Source organism: Struthio camelus, chromosome 13 (assembly GCF_040807025.1).
Source record: "Struthio camelus isolate bStrCam1 chromosome 13, bStrCam1.hap1, whole genome shotgun sequence".
Taxonomy (NCBI): Eukaryota; Metazoa; Chordata; class Aves; order Struthioniformes; family Struthionidae; genus Struthio; species Struthio camelus.
In genome coordinates, this window is record NC_090954.1 from 15389455 (window position 1) to 15400128 (window position 10674).

A 10674-nucleotide genomic window follows, 5' to 3' on the forward strand; every position below is an offset into this window, starting at 1 on the left:
TCACCCCTACTTCATCCTCTTTTTTTGTGAGCTGTGGGGCTTTGTTTTACCTGCAGGATTTGCTGACACACCTGTACAGACTGACAGCCCCACAGGCTTCTCCTCTCAGTTGCAGGAACACAAAGCAGCTGTGAAAAGCCCCACAAGCAGCCTTGCACAGTCACCTTCTTGCCCACCACAGGCACCCAGCAGGTCCCACTGCCACCTACCTGCCATTGTGGCATGCTGCCTTTCTCCCCCCCTCAAATCACTCCAACTTTAAATCTTTTAACTGGCCTTCAATGCTTCAGCCCCCTCAGCTCTACAAACTGACTGCCCTCCTCCCCCTTTACAGCTGTTTTGTGGGAAAAAAGCAAAAACTACATGAAATTAAGTGTCAACACTTTCTTTCTAGAGCCAGAGCACATAAAGCATTCGTTAATGGTGCATCATAGAGGGAGAGTAAGATGGGAAGATAGCGGAGGACCTAACTCAGACATTAATTATGCCTACATTGCTGTAGGAATGCACCTCCTCTGTTGCTCGAGGAAAAAAATTCTACTCCTGCCCTCTTTTAGCAAGCTCATTTGATCATCAGGGTCCATACAGTTACAGTAAAAACACCTGGTACTTGTTCAGCATTTGGACATGGTGAATAATAATATGCACCAACCCCTCAGGCTGAACAGAGCACAAATTAAGAGATAGTGCTTAAGACAGTGCAAGGCTGGACACAATGATCAAAAGCACTTTGAAGTGGCAGGTTTATCTCCTCCCCATGAGCACAGTGCAGCCCTGCAGGAGGATCTTCAAGAGCCCTGCACAGGTTCAGAGCATTAATAACCAGGGATGCCTCATTCTGCAACTTAATTTGAAACATCTGTCAATGGTCCTAAATTCCAGAAAGATAAGGTTAAGGTGTTTGATGCCACCTGAAATAAAAGGAAGCTCACAGCAAGCAGGCCTACCCTGTTAAATGCACAAGATGTTAACAATGTAAGTGCATTTCTTGAATTCCTATCCCATCTCCCTAACGCCTCTATATACTAATTCATTAGTCATAGTGTTTTACAATAAAGCAGTGTAACCCTTCTGAAACACTCCGTGAACGACAAACACCCACACACTTTCTTGAAAAGGATGTGCTAGTTACAAAGCACACGTGTGGAGTTTTACCACTCTGGTAATCATTGCAGAATGATACTGTTATCAGCAATATTAAACAGTTTGAATTTGCAGTTATCACACACACAGTAGCATCTTTCCCTCACCTCAATTTTACCCGCACCAGTCAGCACAGAACATCTTACAGTTTGGAACATCACAAGACAGATTAATTTATTAAAAACAAACAAGTTCAGAGAGGAAAAATAATTCTTTTCCATTCCTGAATAGTTGCTGCTCTGTTGGACTCGTGGACTTGGCAAGATTTTATTATAATTGACTGATTTAAGAATGACAATGACTGTTGGCAATACTAACGCATCAAAAAATAGAATACGTGCCAAATGAGCTGATTTTTGTATCCAAGTTCAGAAGCAAATCAGGATATTATATGCAGGTCATTACTCTATTTAACTTTTAGGGGAAAAAAGCTGTGTGAAGTACCACAGACAGGAATAGATTTTTTTCCTCTACAAGTTAAAATTGCTGTTTATTTTAGTCTACAGTTTAGCAGAGTCCAAAACATTCTCCATCTTAAATACATCTTTGCCTGGAGATAGCTTTCAGTAATATTAACACTATGAGATGGACTAAGGAAAGCCTTAGTGGTACACTTAACTATTAAGTTTCTCTCATCCTCAGTAGCTATTTACCATCCTGAAACACCAGATTATACTGAAGATTAATCCGGCTGGGTTGTTTCCTCTTTCAATGATCTCATTTTGAAATTGGGGTACCCAATTCTCCATAATCCAGATGATTTATAATCCAAGTCATTAACAGTCCAGTTTATACTTCCTGCAACTTACTATAAACCTTGAACAAATCTCCCTCCCCATTTACTGCAATAGCAATTGTTATTTCGACTGGGGGGGAAAGCAGCATCATATCAGGTTGCAGATAGTCTGTCACCCAGCGAAAGAACGGGCATTAAAAAAATTGAATGAGTGTAATAGGATCCAAAAAATAGGCATTGAAGCTGAATTGGAAACAAAGGGGTACTGAGTTGGCTTGTGCTATTCTAGAGCTTGAGGAGAACAGCCTCTGAAGCTAGAAGAGGCAGTTCCACTGAAAATTACAATACATGGGCCTTTATTCTTTCCCTGTGGAAACACCTCTTACCTAAAGCTGTATGTAAAATTAATCAAGAACACTATTTGGGTACTGGCAGAGGAAGAGAAGATTTGAATTTAAGTTTGGGGTTTGTGCTAACAATTCAAGATAATTTCTACTCCTTTACAAACTCATTGGACACCAGCACCCCATCCTTACTGCAACAAGGCAGTCTCCATAGCAATAGCCCACCTTTTAAAAACACTGTCATTAGAAGTGAACTCTATCTGTACACTGGAAGGAGTTTTTTTAATAAAATGATTTTAGTGTACGTAGTATGCATGTTTTATAAAACCATGCGCAATATGTTTGACTACAATAATTACTCCTGCATAAAATTCCTAAAGCAAACATTTAGCTGATCTTCCTTTCTTTGTAGTTGTGTTACATAAAACTCACTCTATTGCTGAAACAATCACATATTCTAAGTCTCAATTTAGAAATGTTGTGCAGCACAAACAACTAGAATAATCTTATCTTCTGATTTTATGATATACTTTCCATAAATTTAGCTGTGCAAAAATTAAACTGAAAAAACAATATAGGATGCTTTAGAGTTGTTCTAAATTTTACCTGCAAAGCACTGCAGAAAGCTATATAAAAATGCCATTTCTGCACGAACAGTTAGTCATGATGGGTCAAACGGCCACTCTTATAGAAGCTGTTGTCCCACAACAGCTTGCAAAGTTAAATAAAAACTTCCAAAACTTAAAAGGCAGAAGGCACCAAGTCATGTTTACAGATGAGAAAAAAGCCTGGAAAACAGATGAGGGTAAGAAAGAGATAATAGGAAGTTATTCCATTAGAGAAAAGCCAGCTCAAGCATAAACATCAGCAAGGTTGTATGAAAGACGACCAGATAACGGTTTATAAAAGGCATGTTAAACCTGGGGACACTATCATAGTTTAAACATACAAGTGTGTTCCACCTCCAAGAATATGTATTCATTCAGAAAACAGTATGTAGCCCAGACTTTAACCAAGAGCCATGAAAAGATGCTGAAGGAAAAGTACAAGACCCGAGCAAGTACAAAATGATTCCTTGCTTAGCACACCACTGCAATTCCCACAAACCAGTGGGAACCAGTAAGGGTTCTGCAGCCAGGACTTGCACCTGCCTTGTCACATTGATTAGCTCTTGAGAAATCTATTCTTCATGAACTTGCTATGGCTTTTTCTAACACATTGCATATGCTTAGAATCACCAATAACCTCCTGTAAGGAATTTCAGAATTATGCACTACAGAAAATTGCATCTCCTTGTTCTTGGAAAAAGCTGACTGCACATTTCTACTTCTTTTACTACTTCCAGCTAACTATGAATCTGTCTCTCTCACATAGATTTTCTTAGCAGAAAGAAAATATACTAGCTGGCAAACATAGTAACATAGCTGTAGAAGTGCCCAAGACCAGAAGACTCAAAATTTCTGCCCAGAAAGGGTAAATGAAAAGTCTTGCACTCTGAAGAAGCATACTCTGGTGGTATGTTATCAAAAGGTACAAGTAGTTTTAGACTAATGGCAAGGGTAAAAATACACTGCAAACCTTGCTGGAAGGTTTGAAGAAACAATAGGATGCAATGACTCGTTTACTAAACCCCTACACAAGTAGGATAGATCTTTTAGGTCTATATAAGAAGTTTTCTTTTTGAGTAGAGATCAATGGAGGTAAAGCAGTTTGGTCTACAGTAGACCAAACCTGAGCACAGTCCAGCTTCATAGAAACTTATGTGACCTTAGCAAACTGATTTCATTTCTTTTTGTCACAGCTCTATCTGAAAATAGAATTAAAAGAACTTTGTTGACTGAGGACAGAGTAAAACTACAGGTTACGAGATGTTCACACACAAGGCAAGATCTATGGCTATGCACCACATCCTGTCCACAGTCTATCCTCACTGTACTCACAAGTGCTCTGAATCTATAGCATGCACTATAACAGCATCAATAAGAAGCCAGAATCTGACTACAGAAGTAACATGCATATTGCTGTATTAGTGCATAGGCACTTAGTGTAAGAAATGACCAAGGGTTCATTTCAGACTTATACCAGCCAGGCACATGTTCATCACCTTACCACAACAGGCAGTAATTATGGGTGCGGAATGATGTAAACGAGTAGTATGGAGGACAATAAGAAAGCAATCTTCAATATATACAGTAGTTAAATATTACAAATATGCCAGGATTGTCTGCAAAAGGCAACTGAGGTAGAAATTTCTCTATTACTAATGAGACAGTGCAATTCTTTATAGTGTTTTTGCTTTAAAGAACATCTCCCTAGTTTGATTTTAATTAGTCTCAAAAGGAGATTTTCACTGCATAGGAAACTCAAACGACACAGCAGAAAATAGGGAAGTCAGCATAAGTGAAGTGAACTAGAACCAGCAGAGGAAGACAAGCTGAGTATCTACTGGACAGGTTTGCCAATATCTCAGCAATTCAGTGTCACTTAAAACAGAAGTATGCAGCAACTGTCTCATTAGATTATGGCACCTGTCTCCTTTGAAAGAGTTGCTGAGACTTGGTTTGCATATGAAGCAATAACGTTTTAGCAATTGCTGAAGGTTTTCTTGTAGGACACAATTTAGGATTCACACCACAGCAGGTAAAGATAAAAATATCACAATCCATTAAAGGAGGGGAGCCTGGAGGAGCATCTTTCTTTTTGCATTTTAGGAGAGGCAGAAGGTAAAAGGTAACTGTGTGAGAAAAACTGATTTTCCTATTCATTAACTAATTTTAATCTAACTAGAGTAGTTTTGCCCCTTGCAGATAAAATTCCTGGTTCAGTATGTAAAATAAATATATAGTATCAACTAAGTAAAGGCTGTTATTGGGAGGAAAAAGTTAAAGTAAGGACCAGAACTTTTGAGGAGAAAAGGATCTACCAGGCCTTCCTACAGGGGAAGAGACATATTATGGGCCAGCTTCCATTTAGAGGCCCTTCTAGAGCAGTGTGGTTTCTGCAATAAAAATGTCCAGCTAATGTAGGGTAAGAATTTATGCTCATTTATACAGTCTTAATTGGAGGTGGACACAACAGCATAGCCCATTTTGTATCCGTTTCAGCAGATTAGCTATTGATTCTTAAGGACTTGATAACCCAAATATCAAGTAATCTAGACAAGCAGAGCTGTGAGATAAGAGCCAAGAGAACAGAAACTCTATTAGTTACTTTAATTCTCAGGTATGATGCCCATAGGCCCTAAATCAGTCAAAACATCCCACACAGCTTTTCAGTCTTTCTGCCTAGAACCATGATTAAAGGAAACTGTAAAGGTCACTTAAAGGAAACCATATGTTTTATTGCTTTTAATATCCTTTTTTCATGGGCACCAACTGATAATCTGGGGATTAATCCAAGAGAAGACATTGAAGACTAAGAAGCTGACTACATCCTGTTACCTGTTCAAATAATCAAAAGGTAATGCAGCTGTAGTCAATGAGTTCCTTATACACATGTGTATGCATATATACATATACACACATTTTTATACTAATTACCTTAAACCCCATTATTGACCTTAGTCAGATAAGATTCCCACTGATTTAATACAGATTTGTCAAATAGACACTTCATTGCTCCATGTATTTTTTGTTCTTACACATTTTATGCTCTGTTGCATACTACGCTAGCTAAAAAATGTCATGACTAGTCATAACTCTGACAGAGACACACTTGGGAAAAAACCTTTTCTGTGAGTTAACTGTGGGATATATTATTTTTAAGCAAACAGCACCTACCTCCAAAGTGATACAGAAATACAGACAAGGTGGCAACAAGATTTGCTAGCAATCCAGTCACGACAAACAGTTTCGTGTTGATTTTTAAAAAGACCCGAAACAGCTTGGACTCAAGCAGCACAAGTACTTAATTGCAGTCATTTATATCCTGATACATGAAGTTTGGAAAAAACATTTTTGCATTTACAACTGGATACCTCACATATAACAGTGACAGTGGGAGAGTGTTAGAAAGCTGGTAGGAGGGCACTCTGAAAGCCTTTCCATTTCAGGACTCAATTCCTCTCTTCTGTCCAGCCGGAGATTAATATTGGTTAGTTTTCCAATCATATTGCAAAAGTCAATTGTCTGTCTTTCCTGCTTTTCAAGAACAACTTGGAAATATAGCTAAGACAGGGGTTCATTTATGCATATGCATTTCTGGGATAACCATTGACCATGCCTTAGTTGGATAGTTTTAGATAGCATTTAGAAAGTTACAGGAATAAATGGATTAGCAAAATAAGATTTAAAGTGTTGAAGAGGATATCTTGGAAATTGCTCTTATCAAGATGACTTCTGTTCTAGAATTCAGAATCAATCTAACACATTCATTATTAACACTGACTGACATAACTAATAAAATAAGCCTGCTGGATTATTTTTTTCAGCTTGTGAATGAAGGTGTATACAATAGGTTAGAGACTAGGAAAAATAAAGTTCTAATAGAAGCTTGAATAAACTGGAGCAAGAAGTGATCAAGGACAGGAGAGAAGATAATTGCATATGGTTATAGATTTTTCAGAGCCTCTTGCCCTGCTAATAAGAACAGCTGAGATGCCAAATTTACCTCCACAGAGAAAAGAAATGAATGACTCAGAATCAAACAGCTAGCTATCACAGAAGTATTGTTTGACATTGTCTGCAGGGTTCTTTGTAACAATCAGTGAAGCTTATCTTTCCAATCTTCATTTTCAGAAGATTCAAACCTTTTCTGAAAAACTCAAGGTGTTAATGCCAGTAATGATAGCATAGTTATCTCATTTTGCTTTACAACAAGCATAATTTACCTGTCTTAAAATCTTTTATTCTCCTCCTCCTTTTGGAACGCCAGGAAGACGACTTTGTACAGTTAAAAGAATCTGCAAAAATATTTAAAGACACAATAGACTACACAAACATAGGATGGCAGGAATCACTGTCAAAGAGGCAAAGACGCATGTCAAAGACGCACCGCTGAATGCTCTGAGTCTCAACCACAGCTAAGAATGATTTTCAAGAGCAACAACTAACATCCTTCATATATATATTCCTTAGACAACATGCTATATCCTATATATAAACCTCTTGAACTGCTGAATTCTGTGTTTGGAAAACAAATATTTGGTTTCAGTCAGGAACAATTAGGAAGAGCATGCACCTGTTCTTTCTGCTTTTTGTTCCTTAATTAGATTGGAGCTATTTGAGTTATTTACAACCTGTTCAATGCAGTAGAAAAAATACTTTATAAAACACAGCCATGCTTTCAAAAAAGAACATCCAGAATAGAAAAAATAAGGTAAGAGATAGATTTGAGAGGAGATACCAACTGGTTTTAATATCCATTTTCTCCCAATAGCAGAGAAGGGGATACCTTATCTAACAGCAATCCTTGCAGAGAGATACCCATTACTAGCAAGTGGTGTATGCATTTCCTTCACCTACCTCCTTTCGTTTTCCAGAAGCGCAAAGCTTATTATGATCTATTCTGAAGTGATCCCAGACAGTTTGCTGTAATAACTTGATATCAGATACCATATTTCAAGTGCTTATTTGATACTGGTTAAAAGTTTTTGTAGATCTTTTCCTTGATTGGTCATGAAAATTACGTTGAAACAAGAGGAAATTAGGTATCTATTGAAAAAGTGCCTTTTTAGGGGAACATTTTAACAAGCAAAATATTACATTTACATTTGGATTGATGTGGATAGAAGGTATGATTTTATTTTCTTATTTGAGTCATCAGAAACTGTAAAACTGCACTCAATTTTCATTCAAAATTCTGTGTTTTGTCTACCAATTCTAGTGTTATATTGTTATTTTTACATATTAAGTTAATTCCAATTTCTTGTTTCAGTCAAGAAACTACTTATGACCTAGAACATTATTAAAGTTTAGACACTGCAAGGCACACGGTAGCAAGGATTTGTGACATATGTAATATTTCCTAACCAGCATAAATCTTAATATATGCAAAGTCATACTTGCTTTTGCCACTATTCAAACAGGTAAGCTTAGAATGCTATTATTCTAATAAGACTTAACCAAAGTTTCATAAATAACTCAGATATGGTCTAGTGGATACTGTCTATTTTCCCTTCAGAGTAACTTCTTATGAACAGGTGGACCAGTTCAAAACCAAATATATTCCTTTTTACCATCTACAGGTTATTAAAATAATTTTTTTAGAACTAGTTTTTATTTTGGCTTAAAAGATTTGTATTAGATTTATTTTCTACTCACTGTACAATTGGGTCATTAAATTTGTGTTTTGCTATGGTATGTAGGTCAGTTCCTTTTACTTTGAAGTACTTGATAAGCACAATAGCTAACTGAAACTTTTATACGTTCTCATTCATCTTTGTGGTATTATAGTCCTTTTGAGGGGCTTTAAAGTCAATGCTCTCATAACATGTAAATTAAAAAAGAATGAAGACTGATTTAAACTGAGTGATTTCATGTGTAGAAGCTTGTAAAATATTTGTGTTGGGTCATACCTTATATATCTCCAGAAGCTGATGACAGCATGGTTGCCAAAATAGAATAACAGCTGTATCCATCTATAAAATATGAGAAATAGAAGAGCAAAGTGACCATATTTGAAATTACTTTACCAAACTTGCTCATGTTTTTCCCTACTGGGGAAAAATTATACTCTATATAGAGCATATCTTAAAAGTAAATATTTAATTCACAAATGAAATAATGATCACTTGCCTAGTGATTCTATGATTGCCATTTAAAAAAAACATTGATTATCCTGACACTAGAAACAATAATAGCTATCTTCAATTAACTCACATGAAGCAGCTTGACTTTCAGAAAAAAGGAAGAAAGAATATTTTCCTCTCTTATGCCCTTAGTTTTTAAGGGTCCCCAGAAGGTTTTAAAAACAGTCAGACATACATTAATTAATTTTTCACTTCTAAAAGTAAAAAGTAGCAATACTCAGACAGCAGAAGTCATTAGATATTTTCCCCACAGGTTTCTTATGAAGAATAACCTACTAATCTTAACAACCAAGCATTACAGATCTTGTATGTTGTAAAAACAGACTTAACTGTAAAGGCATTCTCTATTCTTAAACAGGCTTCATAGTTCTGAACTGAACAAAGCTGAAAAAAAGCCTACTTTCCCCACAAGACAATAGAGAAGGGCCACTAGACTTGATAGCGTATCATGCTGAACCAAAGCAAATTTCACATCAGGAAGCTATACACAACAGAAACCATTGCTTCCATTCTGACTTGCCATCTTAAGGGTTAATAGTCTTCTACCAGGAGACTAATGTTAGTTTATTTTTGCTTCTCAGTTTTCAGACTTGGAACCTTGAAACCTATCCGTTTGGCAAAACACTTTGCTTTTCAGAGAGCAGACAATTTCTTACTTCTTTTCTTTGCTGGTACTAAGATGGCTTATAGCAAATTTGTAAGGTAAAAAACATTTCTATTGGATAAGAAATAAAACAAAGAAAAAAGCTGAAACACTACTGGCTAACTAGATCTTTCTTATTTTCCTTCTCATTCTTAGTGATAAAGAGCCTTTACCTTCTTTCCTTCCTGCAAACTCAGCCTTAATCTAACACTCAATAAAGTTCTCTCAAAAGGATCCTTTTGCCACTCTTTCCTTTTTATATAAATCAAAGCAATTACTGCCAAATTGCACCTTGAACATAATTAGTTTTCATTTATTATCTGTTACACTTTCAGCTGTGTCACTCACCAAACCCAAACCCTTCCACTTTGCTAAATTGCCATGTTCTCAGTAGCCCTGACTCTTACAGAGAGAGGAAACAATCTGTGCCCTAGAAACAGGGTTTTAAATGGGACTTATGCAAAATATGGGTAGTAAGTCTAATATTGCAATCCAAAAAAGGCCCACACAGCTGCTGCCCAGCACAGGCACCATCAAACTTCCCTTTATGGCAGTAAAGCTCCTTAAGAGCCTAGTATTGCACTTGGAACAGAGTAAGGTCACTATTATTTGACCTGTTTGGCATCTAGGTTGCATATCAGAGCCTTAAGCAGAAAATGAGAGACTTGCTTTCAGCAGTTCTCCTTCGCCTCAGATACTTAGGGTCAGACTCAGCACAATGTCCTAACCTAAATATCACAGCCTATTGTTGATGAGATGGCAGTGATGAAAGAGGAAATCTTCTATTGAAAGAGTGCATCATTTTGAAATAATTCAGGACAGACTGGGCTTGAGATAGAAACTGCACAAAGGAACAAAATTGTAGGTTATAAATGCCAAGGCATTTACCCAAAAAATGGGGAGTTTACAGTGCTACTGTCTTATCCTGTCTTCCTCCTCAAAACAGTTCCTATTTTTATCTAATGTCCTTTTAATCCTAAATAGAAAGAACTGTAGGAAGCAGCATCTTCTGTTTAGGACTCATCACTCCTGGATGAACGTTCTAACCAGGGATTTTTTT